Source organism: Protopterus annectens, chromosome 6.part0, assembly GCF_019279795.1.
Source record: "Protopterus annectens isolate FY-2018-M chromosome 6.part0, PAN1.0, whole genome shotgun sequence".
NCBI lineage: Eukaryota > Metazoa > Chordata > Ceratodontiformes > Protopteridae > Protopterus > Protopterus annectens.
The window spans coordinates 1,962,255,876-1,962,278,220 of NC_056737.1; positions in this window are offsets into that span (position 1 = coordinate 1,962,255,876).

Here is a 22,345-nt window from a genome sequence, read left to right on the forward strand (position 1 = left end):
TATCTGACTAGAAGATTTTGTTTCCCAAAATCTTAGTGGGCAAAAATGAAACGTGGACAATAGTTTTTGACAATGGAAGAGGAGGAGGTTTTGGGTAGAGGAATGGTTTTTGACAATGGAAGAGGAGGAGGTTTTGGGTAGAGGAATGGCAAGAGCAGGCTTATAGCTGGGAGGGGGATAGCATATCAGTAGTGAGTGTTAGGTTAAAGCTGATGGCAATGGGTTTGCAAAGTAAGTTGCTACCAATCCTAAAGAAGTCATGGGGAATGGAGTGGAAAGAAGGATGACAGGAGAAGTTACTCAAGTATTGTTTAGTTTCTACATTGCATTAAAAATTACCTTAAAATAAAAGGAGCGTTATTGTATAATCTTGTGCAGTGGGCATGAGGGCACAGAGTGAGGGTAAACATAAGGTTGTTAGTATAAGGTGGGCTGCTACTGTTATCTTTATTTTCTGTAAGCACTAAAGTGGCAGTCTATGGCTGGAGCTGGCCATAGCTGGTTTCAAACTGCTCACCACATAACAGATGTTTTATATTGTAGACTATTTTAAGTTGGAAGTAGTTCAGAATATGATTATTTCTAGCCACTGTAGTTGTTGGAATGCTAGACAGTGGTGTGATCTTTTGGGAAGATTAGTAGCAAATTTTGCTATTTTATTACAACATAGTTTCAGTTTATGAATTAAAATTTATGAGCATTTATGAAAGCAGGGACTACGTACATTAGGCTTGGTAGCAAAAGAGATTTAACAGTAGTCTCGCATGTGGTTTATTTAAGCAATAACCAATGATGTGGTGTGGTATATTGAAGATTTACCTATGGTTTAACCATGAGGGAGAAGCCCAAGTGATTAAATAAAGCCAACCATGGATAAATCTTCAATATACCACAACCACGGTGTCAGTTATTGCTATTATACAATGACATTATTTAAGAAAAAAAATACTTACTTTTCTTAAATAATGTCTTTGTATAATGGCGCATTACTATTTTTCCACCGGTGGTGGTATACTGCTTCCTTGTGTTGATGTACTGTGCATGGGACTTGTGTTCCCACGCATACCCAGTACATCAATGCTTTGAAATGGAAGCAATGGAGAAAAAGTCTCTGTTGCTCATTTTTTTTTTATATTAAAAAAAAAAAAGTTTTGGACACTTTATACCAACAGAAAAAAGTTTGGGCGACTGGACCTTTTTCCGTTGGTATATTGTGGGATTTACAATGGGCACGCTGGCCAATCGGCATGCACATTTTGGAATATTAATGGGGGGGGGTCATTGTATAATATATAGCTTGATTCAATACAGCCTAATTAGCCATTGATTAGCTTTGACAACACAAGAGCTAATGCTGAAGCCAGGTGTTTATACATGATGACTTGTAACAGCTGTGTTTGATATACTTCTTCTATGGGGCTTTTATTATTTGAAGTTATGGTAATATATGATTGGTGTGGTTAGGCTGGTTTTAGGGAATGAATACATGTTTTATCATTCAGTATTTATTTTGAAAATTAAAGTCAAACCTTAGTTTTCTGAACAGCAGCTTGAATTTGAACTTGAATTGTTCAATTAAGTTTTGCCACTTATTAATGAGCTGTCTGCATATTGGATTATACTTGCAGCTGACAACTTTGTACAGATCATGAATGAAAGTATAAATAAAAGAGGTCAAATAATTTAACTCTGATGCCAACAATTTTGGGAGTAATGGTAAAATGTGCATTTTTTCAGATGATTGCCTAAGATCTGTGCTGCTAATTAGTAAATCAGTTAAAGACAGATGTGTCCATGCAGGTTGTGGAGAATTTTTGCTGCAGCGATTCCTGACCGACAGTATCAAATGCTTTTGACCAACCCAGGAATATGGAGGTTATCATGAAGTTTTGCTATAGGTAGGTATGTATGTTAAGGAATGATAGTAGGGCTATGTTCGTACTGTGTCCTGGCCTAAATACCTGCTGTGTGGGAGACAGAAGGTTGTTGTTAATTAGGTGGTGAAGGAGTTGTTTATGGATATATTTCTCCAGTATTTTTGGTAAGGGGATTGAACAGTAATTGACCTATGACTGGATATACTGGTATCAAGACCACCTTTATGTATAGGGATAATACATGATTTTTTCCCACAATTTGGGGACATACTGTTCTAAGGTTAGATCTGCTAATAAGGATAATAATGGAGTATAGGTTATGGATCTGCCTGCTTTGCTAAGGTATTTAAGGTAAAGTTGGTCAGGTGCTAATATGGTGGGCTTTATTTTTATAGGAGTCTTGTATTTGGTAAACAGAAATTAGGTCAATGGTGAATCTTTGAATGCTAAAATTACCAGTGATACTAGATGTGGATGGATTAGTATGATCATGAATGTTTAGATTTTGGTGTGCGAGGATGTTATGCCATTAAGGTGAAGTAACAGCACAAATGAAATTTATTTTACATTTGTTTACCGGGATAGCCCAACTGGACATATGTCCATTTTCAGCGGAGGCCTGGGGAGAAAAGCTCCACATACCAAAAAAGAGACTGTACATACATCACAGAGTGATAAACTCAGGCAGACGTGTTTAGAAAAATATAGACAACGAATAACAGGCAGATATCAGTATACTCCATGTGCAGACTTGCATCTGATTGGCAAAGACGTATCAGAAAATGTGAACCTAGAATACAATCAGATCTCATAATTCACAATGCTTAGACATTCAAATGCTATGGGGCATAGATACTTGGCTAAACAGCTGGTTGGGTAGTAAGACATGTATTAGTGAAGTTGTTAGACAGGTTTAGAACGAGCACAGCCAATGAGATGGGGTATTTTTTGAGTTTTCTCTTAAATAGGGGTAGTGAGGTTTCCTTGGTAACGGTAGTAGGGAGTAGATTCCAGATTTTACCAGTTGAGTTGGCAAATATAGCATCGCCTGCAGAGTTGCTGGATTTTTGGGTCAGTATCATTAGTTTATCAGCTGAGCATAATGGCCTGGGGGCACTATGATGGGTGAGAATATTTTTGAGGGCAGGGGTGTTACCAGGTTGCTGGAGTATTTTATGTGCTACTATATGCTGGTTGAACTGTAGAAGGGTAGGATACTCCAGCCATCCCAGTGATTTGAGGTTCTGGCAATGGTGGGTCCTAAAAGCCATGCCTGTAGCGAATCTGGTTATATGATTGTAACATCCTGATAATTTGTTGATTGGTTTTGGATAGGTTGGTGAGTACAGGGGAGGCATACATAAGGGTGATCTTGTTTTGTAATAGCTACCCTAGCTAGGGGGGTGAGGAAAGGTTTGGCTTTGTACAGTGAGCCAAGTTTTTTGTTGACTGACTTAATAGTGTGATTGACATGTTTATCAAATTTAAGGTTGTCGTCTATTATTACGCCTAGAAGCTTTGTATGGTCATCAGGGGAGATAATAGTGTCACTGCTAAATTTGATGTTGAAGGAAGAGGAATTCTGCTGTTAGGGGAGAAAAGTAGTAGCTTGGTTTTGTTAGAATTTAGAAGCAGGCGGCGCTTTAGCTAGCCATGTTTCTACTATGCTGAGAGTGGTCTGGGTGAGCGTTAGAAGTTGTGTAGGAGAGGAGGAGAAGCATATTAGCATTGAGTCATCTGCATATTGGATGCAGGTGGCTCCTGGGATGGTGGTGTGCAGATCACTGATAAAGATAGAGAAAAGAAGGGGACCTAGTATGGACCCTTGTGGGACACCTAGGGTTAGAGGAAGTTGGGATGACTGCTTGCTCTGCCATAAGACAGCCTGCTGTCTACCATTTAGGTAGGAGTGAAACCACTGTATTGCGTGTTGGTCTAAACCAATGGTTTGTAGGGTATTGAGCAGTAGCTGATGGCTGACCATATCGAAAGCTTTTGAGAGATCTAGGAAGAGTGCTGAAGATAGTTTGTTGTTATGATGAAAATTGATGACATTCGAGAAAAACAAGAGCTGTGGTGGTACTGTGGAATGGCCTAAAGCTGTGCTGGGAGTCAGCGAGCTTTCTGTTTTGAATAAAAACGTGCATGATTTGTTTGTGTATGCATCTTTCCATGATTTTAGCTAGTGGTGAAAGAATGGCTATAGGTCTAAAGTTAGATAATTCTGTGGAACTTCCTCCTTTATGGAGAGGTATAAAGTGATATTTTCCATATTGCTGGGATGGATCCTTCTGAGATGGATCTGTTGATAAGAATAGAAATGGGAAGTGCTATGGCATCAGCTGCTTTTTGAAGATATTCAGCTGGGAGATGGTCGGCAGCTAGTGTAGTAGGTTTTAGCTTTGAGTAAGGTCCGTATCAGGTTGGTAGGTATGGTTTGAAAGGTAAAGGTGGGTTGAGTGCTGGGTGGATCAAGGCTAGAGTTGGTGTTTGTGTCCGATGGAGTGAGATGGGTAGCTATAGACTGGATAGTTTCAGTGAAGGAGTTGAAGCGGTTTGCAATTTCAACAGGGGATTTATCAAGGGCAGCTGATGGGGCGGATTGGCCAGGGTGGTAAAGATTGTTAATACCAGCCCAGAACTTTTGAGGGTGTAGTGATTTTTTTTTTTTTTTTTTTTGTCTAGAATGAAAGATTTTTTGGTCTGATTCCTTAGCTGTTGGTATCTTCCTTGGTCCATAGGGGCTTTGGTAACATGCTACCTGGCCCAGGCATTTTCTTAGTTTAATTTTGGTTTTTGTTTCTTTAGATAGCCATGGTGCAAGTGTGGCTTTTACACGGATGGTACGGGTAGGAGCATGGTGGTTAAGGATAGCCAGAAATTTGGTATTGAAGTACTCAACTGCTTCTTGTAATGGGAGTTGTTTCAAGACATTCAAATTACATGCTTTGAGTTCTTTTTGGACGTTGTCAAGGTTAAAGTTTCTGACGTTTCTTATAGTTTTGTAGGTGGGCTGGTCAGGAATGTCTGATTTGTGCCTAATAATATAGGTAAGGCAGTGATCACTTAGATCATCGGGTAATGTACCTGACCTGTACTTTTGGGGGTAGCTGTTAATAAGTATCCAATCGAGGATACTATCTTTGACTCTAGTTTTGCTAAATCTGGTGAGGGTGGCAATGATCTGAGTAAAAACCCATGGAGGTTTAAATGGATGGATGGGAGTTTCAGAGGAACAGGTGTTCCAGTCAATGTTAAAGTCCTCCAAGACAATGGTTTTCTGGGGATAGTTAGAAGCTAGCCAATGCAAGATATTTTCTAGGATAATATAATTTTTGCCGGGTGGAATATAAATGCATTATGTAAATAATTTAATTCATATTACAAACAGTATGAAAGTTGGTCTCTCTTGGGATGAGATTTTGTTGTATTGTTTTACCAGGTCTCAACGTTTTATTGATTATATTCCAGAACTGTCTTGGGTTTTGTAGGAGGTGTTATTTATAATTTGTTAAAGCATTTTTGATTTTCTTTACCTTTTGTACTGATGTTTTTTTCTGAGATTCCTATATGTTAGAAGTGAGGATGGTGTGTGGGTTTGCTTCTGAGTCTTCAGCCTTTTCTCCCACTTAGGTTCATAGCTTCATAGATTAGTACTAGATTAATTGCCCTTGTGGGCCATTTTAGGCCTAGCTAATCACCCCATGTGAGAGTCAAACGCTGTACCTTGTGCCTGTAAGGTAAACACTGTACCGATTATGCCAACCTCCCACCTCAAATATTTGTACTCCATGGGACTGTAAAGGTGACTGTAGGAAACACAGTATGCTTATCTGAGTACACACATACACAAGTTGACCATAGTGAGATTTGAACTCCTACCAAAGTATAGCAGCTAGAGTACTTTGTATTTAACAAGTGCCACGGCACAAATCTTTGTCTGCTTTATGGTAAGTTTTGCCTCTGAGGATAGCCAAAGGACTGGTGAGTTCTTGGGTTTTCTTTTTCCTAATGGGAGCTAATAATTTGGAAATTCTTAGGAAGTTCTCAGTGAAATATGATACAGCTTCACCTTGGCAAAGATATATTTTAGCAGATATCAATTACACTTGTGTAGCAGAGCATGTTTCTGAGCAGTTTTGATTTGCCTAATTCAAATGAATGCAATGGTCTTAGGTCATTTGGCTTGGGACCAGACAACATGGGAACAGTTATGGTCACTAAATGAACTGGGGACTGTATCAGAGTGGGTGGTTTTAATGTTATTTGATTTGCAGGCCAAAGTAGCAGTATTTAGAAACGTAGTAGTAATTTGTGAAATTATAGGCCTCTCTGAGGAAGTACATATTAAACTGCAATTGTGCAGTAAGCTGTGTTTATCTAACTTCTTAAGGATGTGTGCCCTTACACAGGCAATTTGGTTTACATAAGAGAAGCAATACACACGTCTGTACTGGTGTACACAGATTGAACTGGCAACACGGTAGGTCATGATATCAGAAAAGGCAGCCCTTAAACTTCACTGTCAGTCCTTAGAGAATGCATATACTGCAACTGTGCCATACGTGTTTCCTTCTGTGTCACTTTAAAGCTGGCACCAGCGAGGCAGACTTTCCTAACCATAGATGTATGTCATAAGAGACACTGGTCCTTATGCAGGTACATGTGTGCTTATGTGTACCAGGCACATCTGTATGTGATCCTATGTCTGTCCCTTTCGCTACCATATGATATATGCCATATATATCCCTTTTGTAATATACTAGACCCCCAAGATACCTTTATGCCTGTAGTTGTCATCCAAGATACCCTTATGCCTGTAGTTGTCATCCTATCAGCCATATGAATGAACAGTTTGCAGCTATGTCTTTTGTTTTAACAGGTGTCTGCATGTCTAGTGAATGATAACAGGTGTCTGCATGTCTAGTGAATGAGGTGGAGAGCCAAGACTTGAATTTCAACCCTGCAGAAAATTATGTTCTCTGGAGGGAGATGGGTTGCCAGCCAACCGTTGCAGGAACAAGCATGGCCTATACTGGTCCATGACATTAGTGCTGTGAATGGGCAAAATTTCACACTGCAGCAGTGTCAAAAATGTGTCCGTGACATTCTGTGCCATGTCAGGGCAAAGACACACTGTATAGCAGTAGTGGGGCCACCAGGGAATAACAGCTGGAGAAGGTTTTGGTGGTATTGCGTGGGACAATAGTGCATAGGTTCTAACTGAGCTTATGACCAATCAGATCATCAATAAGCTGAGCCATAGCACCATGTATTGTTGGTAGATTACAGTTGCTCCCCCCCATTAAGTAATTTTTCCCTACATATATCAGGCGAAAATTTTTATTCATCCATCTAGTCATTCATACTGGTTTTAAAGGCCGATTTAATGAGTGCAATAGTAATAGAGACATTGGGACTGTTTTATGTGCAAAATGTTGAAGTTTTGTGAGTATGATCCAGTTTTCAACTTTTGGAATTTAGCAGTACGTGTTCATGATTTGGTAGCTGATTTGTAGTGACCAAGATCTAGCCTCCAGTGGATGTGATAATGGCGATAACCCTGATTGTTCTTTAGCTGGAATTCCTAGTATTGATGTGGATGGAAGGGGTGTGACAATTTGTAATGCTGTGTCCATGCTTATCCAAAATACAGGTAATGACTTAACCATTTACAATTATTCTAGTGAATGCTTTTCTGTTGAGCATGATGATTTATTAAGCAAAGGTCTACGTTTTGTGCCAGCTAAAAGAACTGATATAGCTGAAGTCTTGATTGATTTAAAATGTATTTATTAGAAAATCGAACCTTACTGTATGGTTTGGACCTCGTGGCACTAGCAAGTGGGACATGGGTAAAAAGGGTCGTAAAACAGCCGGAGTTTTCAAACCATCTTTAAATAATTGATTGTTGTTTGAAAAATCGTATTAAAAGGTTATTCGCAGGTTGTGCAAAGGAGGTTGATGGTAGGAATATAAACAATCTCAGTAAAACCGAGGAACAATTGTTTTCTGAATTGTGTGTGAACAAAATAATTAGGGTGATTGAAGCCGGATAAAGGCTGTGGAATATGTATAATGGACACAAATGATAATAGAATGTATGAGCTATTGTTCACAGATACCTACAGGTAGATTTCTAGAAACAAATGAAATATTGCTTATTCCAAGATAGATGCCAACTTATATGACATGCTTATGCCAGGTCATATTTCTTTGGATGTGTATAACTTTAAGTAATAAAAATCTTGTAGTAGCTGGCATATTTGGAATTCCTAAAATCCACAAAAACCTCCACAACCTGTCTGTGAGACAGATAGTGGATGCTGGCAGAAGTACAACCTTTAGTTTAGCTAAATATGTGGGCAGTTTGTTAAAGCCTTCAGTCAAAAAATAGATCAGATTTGTAGAGATTCATGGGATTTTTTTAACTGGATTGACCAAAACTGATTTTTCTAAAGATTGTTTATTGGTCACCATAGATGTGCAGAATTTATAGTCTGTAATCCCTCATAAGGAGGGTTTGAACTGGTTGGAGAACATTCTTTTTGATGTTGGCTTGTTAGATACTGAGAATGTCAGTACAATAGTAGCACTTATGGAAATGGTTTTGGTTAACAATTTTCTTTATTTTGATGGACAATTGTTTAAGCAATTTAGTGGGGTGGCAGTGGGTGTCATGTATGCTTCCAGTTTTGCAAACCTCATTATGTATTCAGTAGTCCTTTTAGTTCCTTCTGGAACTTTTATATTAGATTTTTGGACGACCTCTATTTGGTGTGGGTTGAATCATTAGAAAAGTTAAATGAATATTTAAATTACATTAACAGCAGCACATATTTCTTAAGGTTTACCCACTCAGTAGATAAAGGATAGTCTTGTCTATTTAGATATCCAATTAGTTAAGGACTATGTGAATGGGTGCTTTATGTCTAATATTCACTGTAAAAGCACCTTCTCTAACTCCTATCTCCATTATGACAGCTGGCATCCAGTATTCCAGAAGAAGGCTGTTGTTAAAGGCCAGTTAGTCAGATTAGCCTGTGTGATTACAGATGATCTAATGTTCCTACAATAGGTTGATAAACTGTTGGTTATGTTTCAGAAATGAGGGTATCCTTCAGAGTTATTAGTTAAGGTTAAACAAGAGGTTTGTAATAAGAGGGACAGGGGGATTTTTGTTCCCTTACTTCCAAGACCCAAAGAAAACTACCAGTTAGTTGAAAATAATGGGTTGGTGAGTAAAAATGGGATTTTAGGTCATTTTGATAAACCATTTGTTAATTATTCCACTAATATTTATGATATAATCGATGTGGTTAAAACCATTGGATGGTTATTACATGCATGCAGGAGCTAAAAAGAAGATTGGGAATTTGCTAAAAATAGTGTTTCAAAAGGGCAAAAGTTTTAAGAATGTATTGGAGATTAAGTTGTCTGGCTTAGATGAAACTAGACCTCTGGGGTATGTTCAGATACAATCATTGTAACCAATGTCGAAATTTATTGGTATGTGAATTTTTTTATATTAACAGGTTTGTTGTGAGAACACATTTTAATTGTGATTCTAGTGGGGTAGTGTATGTTGCTTTATGTAATTCCTGTAATGCATTTTGCATAGGGAAAACTTCCCATAAACTAAGGACAGAATATACAAACATGTAAATGATGTGGTGAGAGTTAGGAGGTCCAATGCACTATATAGACACGCATCATATGCCACAGATCACAAGTTCTATTCTGTAGTACTATATTCTGTCATAAATAACTCTATGGGAATTAGTCTGTTTCTGGTTTTGTTGAATTGGTTTTAAAGGCTGCAAGGGAGATAGCCCACTTGACATGTGAGGGGAATGCGTTCTAGAAATGGGGGGGCATGCTGGGTTATGTACCCGTCATGCCAGTATATAAGTTTAGGTCTCTAGATGGGGGTTGAATACTTTACCCGTGGTTATATTTAGATAAAAGGATTCAAAGATTATGGGGAGCACTCGTAGAATGGAAGGCTAAACCGAGATTACCCCCCAGTAGCATGTATGAGACTAGGTAGAGGAACAGGGCGTTTAGTCTATGAGGGTAACTAAGAGTACTAAGACCGGATATCCTTTTAGCGAGGAATCCTTGATGTATGTTGATTAAATGCTAATCAGTTTCCAGGAATAAATGAAACCTGCACTATTCTCCCATACTTAAAATTAAAAAGTATGTGGAGACAATTTACCTAAATCAAGTGATGAGCTTAAGGGTTAGTCCCACACCTAAAGCATTTATTTATTTACAATGGTTATATATTAACCATGGTTTTATTTTAACATGCTTTATATATTTTTTTTTATTTTTAATACACCAGGTATAAATAAATGTACTGTTGATTGAGCAGTGAAGGATGAAGGTTTTTTTATTTAGGGGGAGAATGTATTATATTGTTCTTTAGTCAGGGCTTTTAACTCTATTTTTTAACTATGGTAGAACTTTTTTCAAGTGATGTGTTAATTGAACATTAAGAGGTTTAATTGAGACATTGGTCACATGACTGGATTGGTGAAACATTTGAGTGTCTAAGAAGTTGATTCTTTTATCTGAAGAAGTCCAGCCACTGTGCTGGACGAAAAGTGCTTAATAGAGTTTGTGGTGTTCTTACATTGGTTGCTTTTTTTATGTTGAATCATTGACATATGTCAAGTTGGTTCACATACTTAGCAGGGTACATGCCAAAACAAGTATTGTATTCAGTGATGGGCCTAATAGGGGAGGAGTAAAATGGATAAAGTTGAAGAGTTGAAAGAAGTTTTTTTTTCTATGTAGGACTTAATGCTTTTAAGAAGGCATCTAGCAATATTGTCAGGATCAGTGGATTTGCTATTTTTACTTTTGAAATGTGTCAAAAGGACTTGGTCCAGTATAATTTCTGGAAGGTTGGGTTGAGTATGGATGGAGGAGCCATAGGGGAAGATGGGTGAGTAAAGCAGGAAGAACATTTGTTCACAAGAATATTAGCAATATTGAAGCCCCCTCCACCCTACCTTTACTTGTGTGTTAAGCCTAACCCTGCTCCTAAACCCATCCCTACACATTAAAGTACTAAATATCCACTAGACCAAACCCACTAACTAACAGCGCTTTAGCACTTGATCTGTTAATCTCAGATATTGGATACAAGTACACTAAAATTGAAGTCCTTCCAAATTATTTCAGTGATCATTGCTTTATCTTAGTGACATGGGCATTCAAAACACCCAAGTGCCACAACATATAGTAGTCTGTTGACCATTTCCTCCACAGAAACTTAACCTTAATGAAATACTGAATAACATAGACTGGACACCTTTATTCCCTATCAAAAACGCTGCATGTACTTCAGCACTCTTCTTAACATTTTAACATCTGTACAAAACTCATTCTTCCTCTCTACCCATAGAAGGCTCAAGGGCAGATCTGCCAGTGGCTAACCAAAGAAATTTAAAAACATGGTCAAATATAGCAAAAGTGCCTGGAAGCAAAGCCCATTTGACGGCCATCTACACTTCTCATTGCCAAGCTTAAATTAAAATGACAAGAATTGCAACTAATTCTGTCAAAACATTATACCTAAAGCAGAAACAAACATCTACATCAAAATCAAAGAAATAAGAGCTACCGCTAACCACCTCCTGCATGCAAGTTATTAATCCTTCATTCCAAGCAATCAGACTAATTTCCTACCCCCCCTACTTACCTGCAGATGCAAATACCTTATTCTCCATGCAGCTGTACCTTCTTGCAGAATACACTGCAATCTTTCATTTTATTGAAGTCTCTGAAAAGGTCACTCTCAGTCTGTTAAAACAACTTTGCTGTTTCGCTGCCAATTCCAGTGCACTTGGTCCCGTTTTCCTCAAATGCATCTGACAAAATTGTAGCTCCGCAATCCACTAACCTTACATTTTTAACTTATTTCTCACAAAAGTCAACAAATGTCAATAAATAAATAAAAGGAATTGTACCACAATCCTTTAAGCACTCCACCATTAAATCATCTGACCAAAGTGGCCATTCTCCTGAATTTAAGGAGGCTCATCTTAAGTCTTTACCCCATTGCAAAAATATTTGAGAAATACTAGACCGTTAATTATTCAAGCACATTACAAGCTATGACATCCTTCAGCACAACAGTACTCCCTACTGCCACTGACGGCATATATTGAAATTCAAGTGATGGAGAGATTACAGCAGGAGCATTTACTCATATGACTTGTGCATTTGATGTAGTCCGCCACAGCATTTTATTCCATGAACTCCTACAAAGGATTAACATTAATGACCTACAGGGCAACACTATCACCTATGTTTCAAAATGCAAATATCTTGGATTTAGACAAAACCCATATTTGCTTTTCAACATACACCAATAACATAATAAGTAAAGTACTATCTCAGTCGTGTTAAAAAATGTTCACAGATCCTAAATTGCAAGGAAGGCAGTACCTAAAATGACACTTATCCCTAAGCTTGCATACTGCCTTCCTCATCTAGCAATACCCTCATTACACAACACTTAAACTGCAAGCTGCAGAAAATAACACTGTCAGATTTGCCCTCCTTGCTGAGTCTGGCATCCTCTGCTGTGACCTGATAACACCAAAAGGCTGCCAGTAACACAGGGCCACACTTCTTTATGGCTGTTTACTGTTTAAAATGATAAACTTACGATGCTGCCTATCACTGAGACAGAAATTGCCTATAAGAGAATAACCATAGTCTCTTCGGAGTAGCCAAGAAAACAATGCAACTCTTACCCAGCTATGTTTTAAACAGCAATTTGTGAAAAGCTTTCTCGTCATCTGGAGGAGCTACTTGTAACCATTTGAAATCAAATCCCTCATCTCACTGTGCGGGTTTAAAAATGCACTGCATTATCAGCACATCAATGAAGCCATGTGCATATGCTTTAAAGACATTGGCTAAAAATGCTTTTAAGATGTTAGCCGTCTACTTTGTGTGAAAATGAAATTGGAACAATAGCTGGCATTTGAATGTTGTACATATTGTGTATAGTAGCTTACTATGGCAACCCTTGACTTGCACGCTACATTTCTTATTGAGTATAGTTTTGCATAAAACACAGATACTGTAACAGATGTGATAATAACTTTTATTGGACCAAAGAATGTTTTGTAATTACTCCGATGTTCAAGCTGGCATGAGCCCTTCCATGGGAGTTAAGTTACTGATGTTCGGTGCAGTGCTTAAATATCTACTTGCGCCTAGAAAGGTAAACACAAATTTTATGTCCAAGTGGCTAAAAAAAAAAAATAAACTTGAAAAATGCTATTGAGCAAAAAATGCAGCTTGGATTATACCTCCGAGGTGGACACTGTGTGTGTGTGTGTGTGTGTGTGTGTGTGTGTGTGTGTGTGTGTGTGTGTGTGTGTGTGTGTGTGTGTGTGTGTGTGTGTGTGTGTGTGTGTGTGTGCAGGAGAGGGAGAGACACCAAAACTGTAGAAGACAGGGGTCATGCCATGCTATAAAAAATCAAAGTTTGCCTTGTTACATTAGAGTTTGTGTTCATTTAGCACAGTGGATAACACTCGGAGACTGCTCTCATACTTAAGGCAACAATCTAAAAACTAGAGATGCGTATGGAGGTTACTTAAATCCAAAGAAGGAAAGCAAGAAGCTAGAATTTGTAAGTTTTGTTTGTCTAAACAAGCAATCTTTGTGAGAGAGATGTTTTGGGTAACGGAAACTAAGAATTAAAAATATCTAGTTCAGGATGATGAGAAAGGCAGGGACTACCAAGAGAATAAGATACAGGGTTAGAATGTATGGGATGTTGTAAACCGTTACTAAACTACGCAGACTGTTGTTTAGCTAACTGAGAGAGAGAAGAAAATAATTACATCAACCAACAGTTCTGAAGTACACCAAAATTGAACACATTTTTGCTATACTGTTAAAACTGTGTGAACATTAAGGCCTTACTGACTGTTACTAGTGTTCTGACCAGAATGTTGCCTTATGTGAAAGTAACTGCTCTCTTGTCATGAATAACATGCGCCAAAACATCGACCCCAGTAATCGTAATATTTTGAAACAATCAACAGTTTGGATTGAGTAAATTTATCATAAATAATTTATTACCAGAAAAGGAAAAAAGAAACATTTATATACATCATATGTGGTGTTCTGTCTGTGTTTCCTGTTAGTGGACCAACATGGCATTTTTTAAAATGTTTTCTTCTGTGGTTCTATGTAAAAATATTTGTCTTTTTACAAAACTTATTGTTGTATACTACATTTTAGTTTTTACTAAGTGTGTAGATATCCTCTTTCTGCTAATGGTGTCTTGAGCCTGGGTCATTGTTGAAAAGGATCAGTAAAAGTCCATTTGCCATTGATAAACACTAAATTAAAATAAATAAAACAGACTTTCCATAACAGTACTGTTATATTCTTTACAAGTTAATGGTCTATTTTTTTCTTTTCTTTGTCTTATTTTTGCTATTTGTGAGACTGATTGCAAAATGATGCTCCTTTTTGGTTTCACTTTCTGATTGGTGTTGGGCCTGTCATCTTTTGTTTTGTCAGCATGATTGCAGTAATGGTGTGTTCATAATTTATTCATTTACATGTCTCATGCTCTGTGTGTGTACATTTAACAAGGTGTGTATCTCTCTCTCTCTCTATAGAATATATATATATATATATATATATATATATATATATATATATATATAATCTCCAGAGAGAAACAGAAATCCATATTTTCTTATGTGCATGATCAGAAAATAAAACTGGAAAGTCTGAACAGCAAAAGAAGATGGTACCATGCTTAATCATTAGTAATACATTTTTTTGTACCTCAAAATAGTTTAGGATGACTTTGAGGGGATAATTTGGTACTAACCTGAATAAAACACTGGCATGTTATATGATGCAGAAGGAACAGTAAGTGGAAAGTCGCACAGATTGTGAGTGTTTGGTACAGGAGTCAGTAGAGCAACTAGTCATTTTCAGTGTCTTTTAATGGAATCATGTAAACTGTCTGCAAAGTAAAGTTTGCTTTTATTGCTGATTACACACACTAATATAATATATTTAATATACAAGGAAGCATATAAAAGATGGGAAATAGACTTAACAACACTAAAGGAATTGTGAAATGGATGAAGGCCAGTAATGTAAATGCAGTGCAGAAGTGTCTGGAAAAGGGAAAAAAGATTCTACATGTGAAGTTGAGGCAGCATCAGACACAACAGATGCAAAGAAAGAAAAGTGGGAGCTTAAGCATATCCGATGAAGAAAATGCAAATGAGCCATATAAAACAACAGCAAGGAAGCGAAGCTGAATGCTCATGTGCAAAAGGAAGAAACCTTATTAGCAGAAAAGCAGAAAGGTCACTGTAATGTAAGATATACATAAGAGAGCAGCAGCGCATCATATGAAGTAACCTTACTAGCAGAAAAGCAGCAAGGTCTCTGTAACGTAAGATATACATGATGAGAGAGCAGCAGCGCATCATATGCAGACGCAATTTAAACATGCCAGGGAAGATTAAAGTATTTCACAGAAAAGGTGGAGAACTGAAATAGTCTTCCTGTAGAAGTGGAAGATTAAAAAAAGGGAAAAAACATGCAGAAGTGCATAGAACAAAACTATTATGTGCATTTCTTGAAAGGTAACCCTAGTTATGAAATGGTAAATGCCTAACATATTGCTAAAAAAGAAAGACCAAAAAGTAGGAAGCCACAGGATGAAAAAAAATTTCATGAAAAAAAATTTCATGAAATGTATTAAATGCTTTTGTCTCTAAAAGACTAGAGAGACTATTTCTGAATACAGGTGAAGCAAAGCATCAGGTTAAATAGCAAACAAATATCACAGTGTGGATGGTGCTGGTGGTAAAGATATTAGTTTTAAGGGAAGATTTTGAAGGGCCACACTGATTCGTAGGTAGTTAATAGCATGCGGCCCAGGTGACCCTAAAGACACTGGTCCTGTTTCCCAAATCGCTGTAAGATTTTGAGGGGACATTTAAATTTATGGGCAAGTTACTAAGCTTGTGTTTCAGTAGACCATTGACAACCTGGCTCAATTTTCCAAAGCATTGTCTTGTTAGGGGACTTGTTCAAGGTTACACAGCAGGCAATAGAAGGCTGAAGTAATGATACTCTGGATCTCAGAAACCAGCCTGTTAACAGCTTGTAGACTTAATTCCCTTATCTAACTGTCAAGATTTGTTGAACATTTTTGATAAAGAACCACTTTGTTTATAACAGGGGCATGAAATCACTATTAGAAAATGATACTACATATGGTTTCTACTCTTAAGTGCAGACTTATTAATGTTGGGACAAATATGTTTCTACATAATAATAAGAACTTTGATACTGAATAGTATTTTAATTGACCCTAAACTGGAGCCGTTTTTCTGACTACCTGCTATAGCTACAAGGTGCTTTACATTGGAAAGATGCCTCTGACCATCACAGAGAATATAATAATGTGTGTATGCTATAAAAACACAATAAAGATAAATAATTTAGAGAGACATTCTTTCATACTCCTTTCCTTTAGAAACTTTAATTTCTAAGACTGCTCCATTTTATAGAGGGATAAAACCCTGAATAGAACCCTGGCAATGAAGGTTTGATAAGAGTCTTAGGCAGGGAGGGTGAATGCGTGGACATTGCCTGTGATGATCCATGGTAGAGGCTGGGAATGTCACTGCTGGGGAGTGTAGTCCAATAAGGGGAACAGCATTGTAGATCTGGATGAGCTGCAGAGAAGGGGTGATATGCCACATGTCCTGTTTGCATATCAGCCCCCTCAAACATAACCATGCTGAAGTGTGGGTAGGGAGGAGAAATGGTTAGGTCATAAAGAAGAATAAAAACCCCAGCCAAAGTTGGAGAGCAAGACACACCAGGACACCATTAAGGTCCATGCAGGCTCCAGCCTATATCAGAATAGTTCCAGGGGTGAAGGAGTTGCTGGCAGAAGTAGGGCAGAGAAAAAGCTCTAAAAAGTTTAATTTTTTTTCATCATTCATAGTGTTTCATTTAGTACTAGAATATATGAATATGAGAATTTACTTCAGAGAGAGAAGTTAAACTAGCAGATGTCTTAATGCTACAAAACCAACAGCCTTTAATGAAGCGGTGAACACAGTGTATAAAACTCAGACCTTTTACTGAAGTGTAATTTTATGCAGTATCATTTCATATATATGTGGTTATTTGTTTTCCATCTGCATTTATACACATAACTAAACTTTCCTTGCTTGGAATTTTAAAAATGTTAACTGTTTTTTTTATCAGGAATCTGTTGGTTTTCCATTTAAACTACGCGCTTCATTTCATAAGTCCCTTCAGTATTTTAGAGACTGAAGTACTTGGTAACAATCATCCAGTAGTTTCCCGTCTATGGTGTCTTTTGAACTTGTTATATTATTAAACAGGTTTGTCAGGAAAGCTTTATTTTAATAGTAACTTATGTGAAGAAAAAGGCTTTTAATTTACAGGCTTATTATATCTACCTAAACTATATACACAGCATTGAAGCATGGGAAGAGAGAGCATGACACAGACACACACGTCAGTGTTTATATCCACTGGATTCCAACGCATTGTATCAGATGAATTTATGAAGTTGAAGACCGTACATGTGCAGTAGATAGCAGACAAAATAGGAAAGATGTACTAGCTAAACAAAGATAAAATTTAATAAGGCAATGATGGCAAAAATACATGGTGACTATCAGTATGTTTATATCCGTGTGCTTCATTCTTGTTTTATGACATTTCTAACTTGCATAAACTCAAAAGATGCATGCTGTAATTACAGCCGTCTAAAAGATGGTTGTTTCAACTATAAAATTATTCATGCTTTTGCGGAATATAACTTCCAAAGTAATAGTTTGTATTTGAAATAGATGCATAGGACCCAACACAATAATACATGTTTTGGGTACTGCAGAACTGCTTACCATTATCCCAGTGTTGAGATTGTAAGGATTTGCAACTTTCAGTGATGTAAAAGGGCAGTCTTCTAAGGGAGATGACTAAAACATAGGTTACTAAGCATTTGTACAGCCTTTGTGGGGAGGATGGCTGATTCATTAGTACTGATGAGATAAACTAGAGGTGCAATTCTTGGGCAGAGTAAAGAAAAGTCATTGTAACATTTTGTCAGGTGTACAAACAGGAGGAAGGGACGCAGTTTAGAAAATGTACTTCAATAATTATAACAATGCAACCCTATATGTAGACAAACAGTATCGTATGACCTGTGACCCTGCATTTTTATGCTGAAGAGGAATTAGTTGAAATTATGCCATCCAAATGTGTCTCTCATGATTACCTGTCTTCCTAAGCCTATGTTTTATAGCAGAATCGTTAACATAGTAGAAACTGAGATAGGGAGGGAAAGAAACTTGGGAGTACAGAGTAACAAATAGTAGGACTATCTGTGATCACGGAAAGATAAAACTGAAAGGAAGATGTGAGGCAGCAGGCCATAATATGAATGCTAAACAAATAAATAAATATACTATACCCACATGGGAATTAATACCTATATTGCTTAACTCAAGGGGTTAACTAGGATTTGTGGAACTGTATATATACCATCTTCTAGAATCTGGCACTCTGCCCCTTCAAGTGTGACCCTTCCATTCATTTAAGGTTTCTGAGCTGCGTCCCTTTTCAGTAGTGAACAATCTCCTAAAATGACAATATTAAGATAAAAAAATAGAAATATTAACAAAAATTAACTTGCTAGCAACCTCCTTTCCAGTACTCAGCATGGTTTCCGACCAAACCATAGCACCGCCACTGCCTTACTCTCCTTTACTAACACTATCCTTCAGTATAAAAACAATGGCTATCTCTCCTCTGCTACTTTCTTAGACCTATCTAAAGCATTTGACATGGTCCCACACAAACAACTTATCTCTGTCCTCAATCAGCTATCCTTCTCTGTCAGTCACCAACTGGTTTCAGAGTTAGCTGTCTGACCGCCAACAATCCATTGTATGGCAGAATGACACATCTCCCCAACTACCTGTCTCCGTAGGGGTTCCCCAAGGATCCACTCTTGGACCCCTACTCTTCACTGTTTACACCAATAATCTAGCCTCTGCTACCAAACATGGCACACTCGTACAATACCCAGATGACTCAACCATCATCTGCTCAGCCCAGTCCCTATCCAAACTGCAAAAATTCACACATGAAGCCTTTTCTTCTGTTGAAACTTGGTTATCCGATGCCCAATTAATACTCAACCCAAACAAAACTAAACTACTCATCTTCCAACCCACCAAACATACTCAAAACAACTCACTTTAACATCACAGCAAAAGACAACACCATTAAATACCCAGCTGAACACACCAAATTGCTAGGAGTGGAAATAGACAATAAACTAAAATTTAACTTTCACATATCCATGGCCATAAAAAAAGTTCACAAAAAACTAGGAGCATTATACAGAAATAAGCAAATTCTCACCAAAGCAGCAAAGATTTCAATAGAAAATTCACACCTTATCTCCACCCTACTTTATGCCTCTCCAATATATACCAACCTAAGGCAATGCGATCTAAACAAGCTAGAGAACTGCTACAACAAAATCGCCAAATTTGCCACATGGGCATCCTACCGTAGTCGCCACTGTCTCTCACTTGCTGAAATGGGCTGGCTTGAACTCTTTCACCTCCTTAAGTGGTATCAACTCTCACTCTCCCACAAACTAGTAAACCATCCACTAAATGTCCCATCCCTCCAGAATCTACTCCAACCCTATCGCACCACCAGACCACTAAGATCCAGCAACAAAAGTCACTTGCAGATCACTAAAGCCAATAACTCTGCTGGTGAAGCACTATTCTCTTGCACCATAGCCAAATTATGGAACTTCCTTCCACCCACAATTACCACCATACCATCATGCTCCCACCTCAAAACTTTACTAAAAGTGCACCTAAAAGCATGCTGGCTATGCCCTTGCAACTCCCACTCTAATATCACCCACCCCATCCAACCACTACCTTTCTTTCCACTCCACTAACTACCTTGATTATAGCAAGCTCAGATGCTCATAAGCCCAGTACTTATTATACAGCAGGAACTTCTTATTTTAACGTTTGTTAATGTCTGTTATGTACTTCACAGATAAAGATTCTAGTTGTCTAGTTGTTTACTGATGTACTCTGTTCTTCATCTGTAAATAAGTTGTAAGTGATTGCTATGTTAAATTGTTAATTGCTATGTAATCCAATTTAACTACTGTCTATTTGAACTGTGGAGCTTTTCTCCCCGGGCCTCCACTGAAAATGGACCTAGCTCCAGTCGGACACTCCCGGTCAACAAATGTAAATAAATAAAATAAATAAATATGTAAATGAATACAATAAGGCAATGCTAGGGATTTTTCATAGGTAGTTACTAGGCATGTGATTGCAAATAGTATCCTGATATGCTTCACTTGAGTCTGTAGAAAAATGATAGGCATCCATGAATGAAATGTGAGGTTTACAATCAAAAGACTGAAAGTCAATTTGACGTCACGCTCCTGTTCGAACATGGTAGGAGTGACTGTCGGAATGTCGACAGTCAAGTGAATGGCAGTTAAGATTGTCAAGACAGCAGAGATATGCAGCATGTCTGTAAATGGCATATGTTGATATTGCTGTGGAAAACACTGTATTATTTGTCAATCTTACCTACTTAATGTTAATGAGGTGATGAAATGCATTACTAATATCACCATTCATGATTAGTAGCTTAGCGTTTTTGTTAGTAATCCGAAATGTGAATATGCAGAGTGCATCCATATGGTACATTCTGATACCTCAGACAAATTATTTGAAATATAAGTTATCAAGTTACATTGGCATAGTTAATCGTGTTTCACTGAAATAAGAGGTCCGACAAAATGAGACGTAGGATTCCAGCTATAAACTTTAATATAATTCTGTTAAACTTATTCTTAGCATCCCCAAGCAGTGTTGATCACATAATGCAGGAAAATTCTGAGGACAGTGGAGGCTTAGGACAATGGCAGCTATTGATTAATTCACCTGGATTCTGGATGGTGGTCCTACCATGCAAAGTAACAATAAATTGCTATTTGTGGCTTTATGACAGTCTGATTCACTAAGTTATCATCCTCTTGATTCACCGTGATAATTTATTTCTTTTACAAAGCATTATGATTAAAATTTCTCAGAGCATTTTTAGTTCACATAGGTCACTTTTTAAGTTAACATACTATCCATGGAAATAATTATATATAGATAGAAGGTAGTTTGCTGTTCTGTTCATTGTGCTAAAACCCCCACAATCTTTTCTCATTGACTTTCTCTGTATTTACAATTACTTTTGAGTTCTGCTCTGATATTCTCATTTCTTCATTTGTTTCAAGTACACACATTTTTTATTTTTTATATATTTTTCCCTAACAGATTTGTTTGTTTTTCAATTGAATTGTACAGGGTATCGGTTATATTAAAGGTGGGAAAAGTTTTGAAATGATTGTGGTCTCATTTTTTTATATCACAAAAACCTGGCATTTTAATAGGGGTGTATACACTTTTTATATCCACTGCATGTGTGTGTGTGTGTGTGTGTGTGTGTGTGTGTGTGTGTGTGTATATTATATATATTATATATATAGATATAGATATATAATCTGTTCTATTTACTATACATAGTCTTAACTGCTGCTAGCATATTTATTAGCTTAAGCAAAAAGCTGCAAGAATAATCTGAAATATAAAGGGTTAATTTGCAATGCTGTAAAATGCTGAGAAATTAGAAAAAACAGTAAGTGTGCTGGCAAGCATATATAGCTTAGTTAGATTTTGGCATCCATGTAAAAAAAACTGTTACTGAGAAAAGAAGTTTGTAAAATAGCTACGCAGATGGCAGCTGAAAAGTACATTGAAGTAACTTCAAGCAAGATAAAGCCGGAACGCAAGCACGATAGTGCTGGAACATTAAGTTTCAGATAATGCAAGACTGAATTTCCTGGACCAAAAAATCAAGGACAAATCATGATAAATAAGAAAAAGAAAGAAAAACTGTTATACAAAGAAAAAACTGTATTACATCAGACTTTTAGAAAAATACCAGACCTTCTGGTATAAATGTAACTGTGCATAAACAAGCTTTGGTAATTTGCTACAGACAGCTGACATATTTGTATTGCTTGCTTGTAGAACCAGAAGGAGAATATAATAGTATAGCCTATCACCTGAAACATTTGTCTGTGTATTTATTGTACTGAGTACAATAAAGTAATAAGACTAGTTAATTACAATAAATAGTTAAATGAACTGTGGTATGCTTGCATGCAAAGGCAAGTAAAAGAAAGAAACAAGCAGGAAGGCGGTACAGAATTCCTCATATATATATATATATATATATATATATATATATATATATATATATATATATATATATATATGCCCAAAAAAAAATAT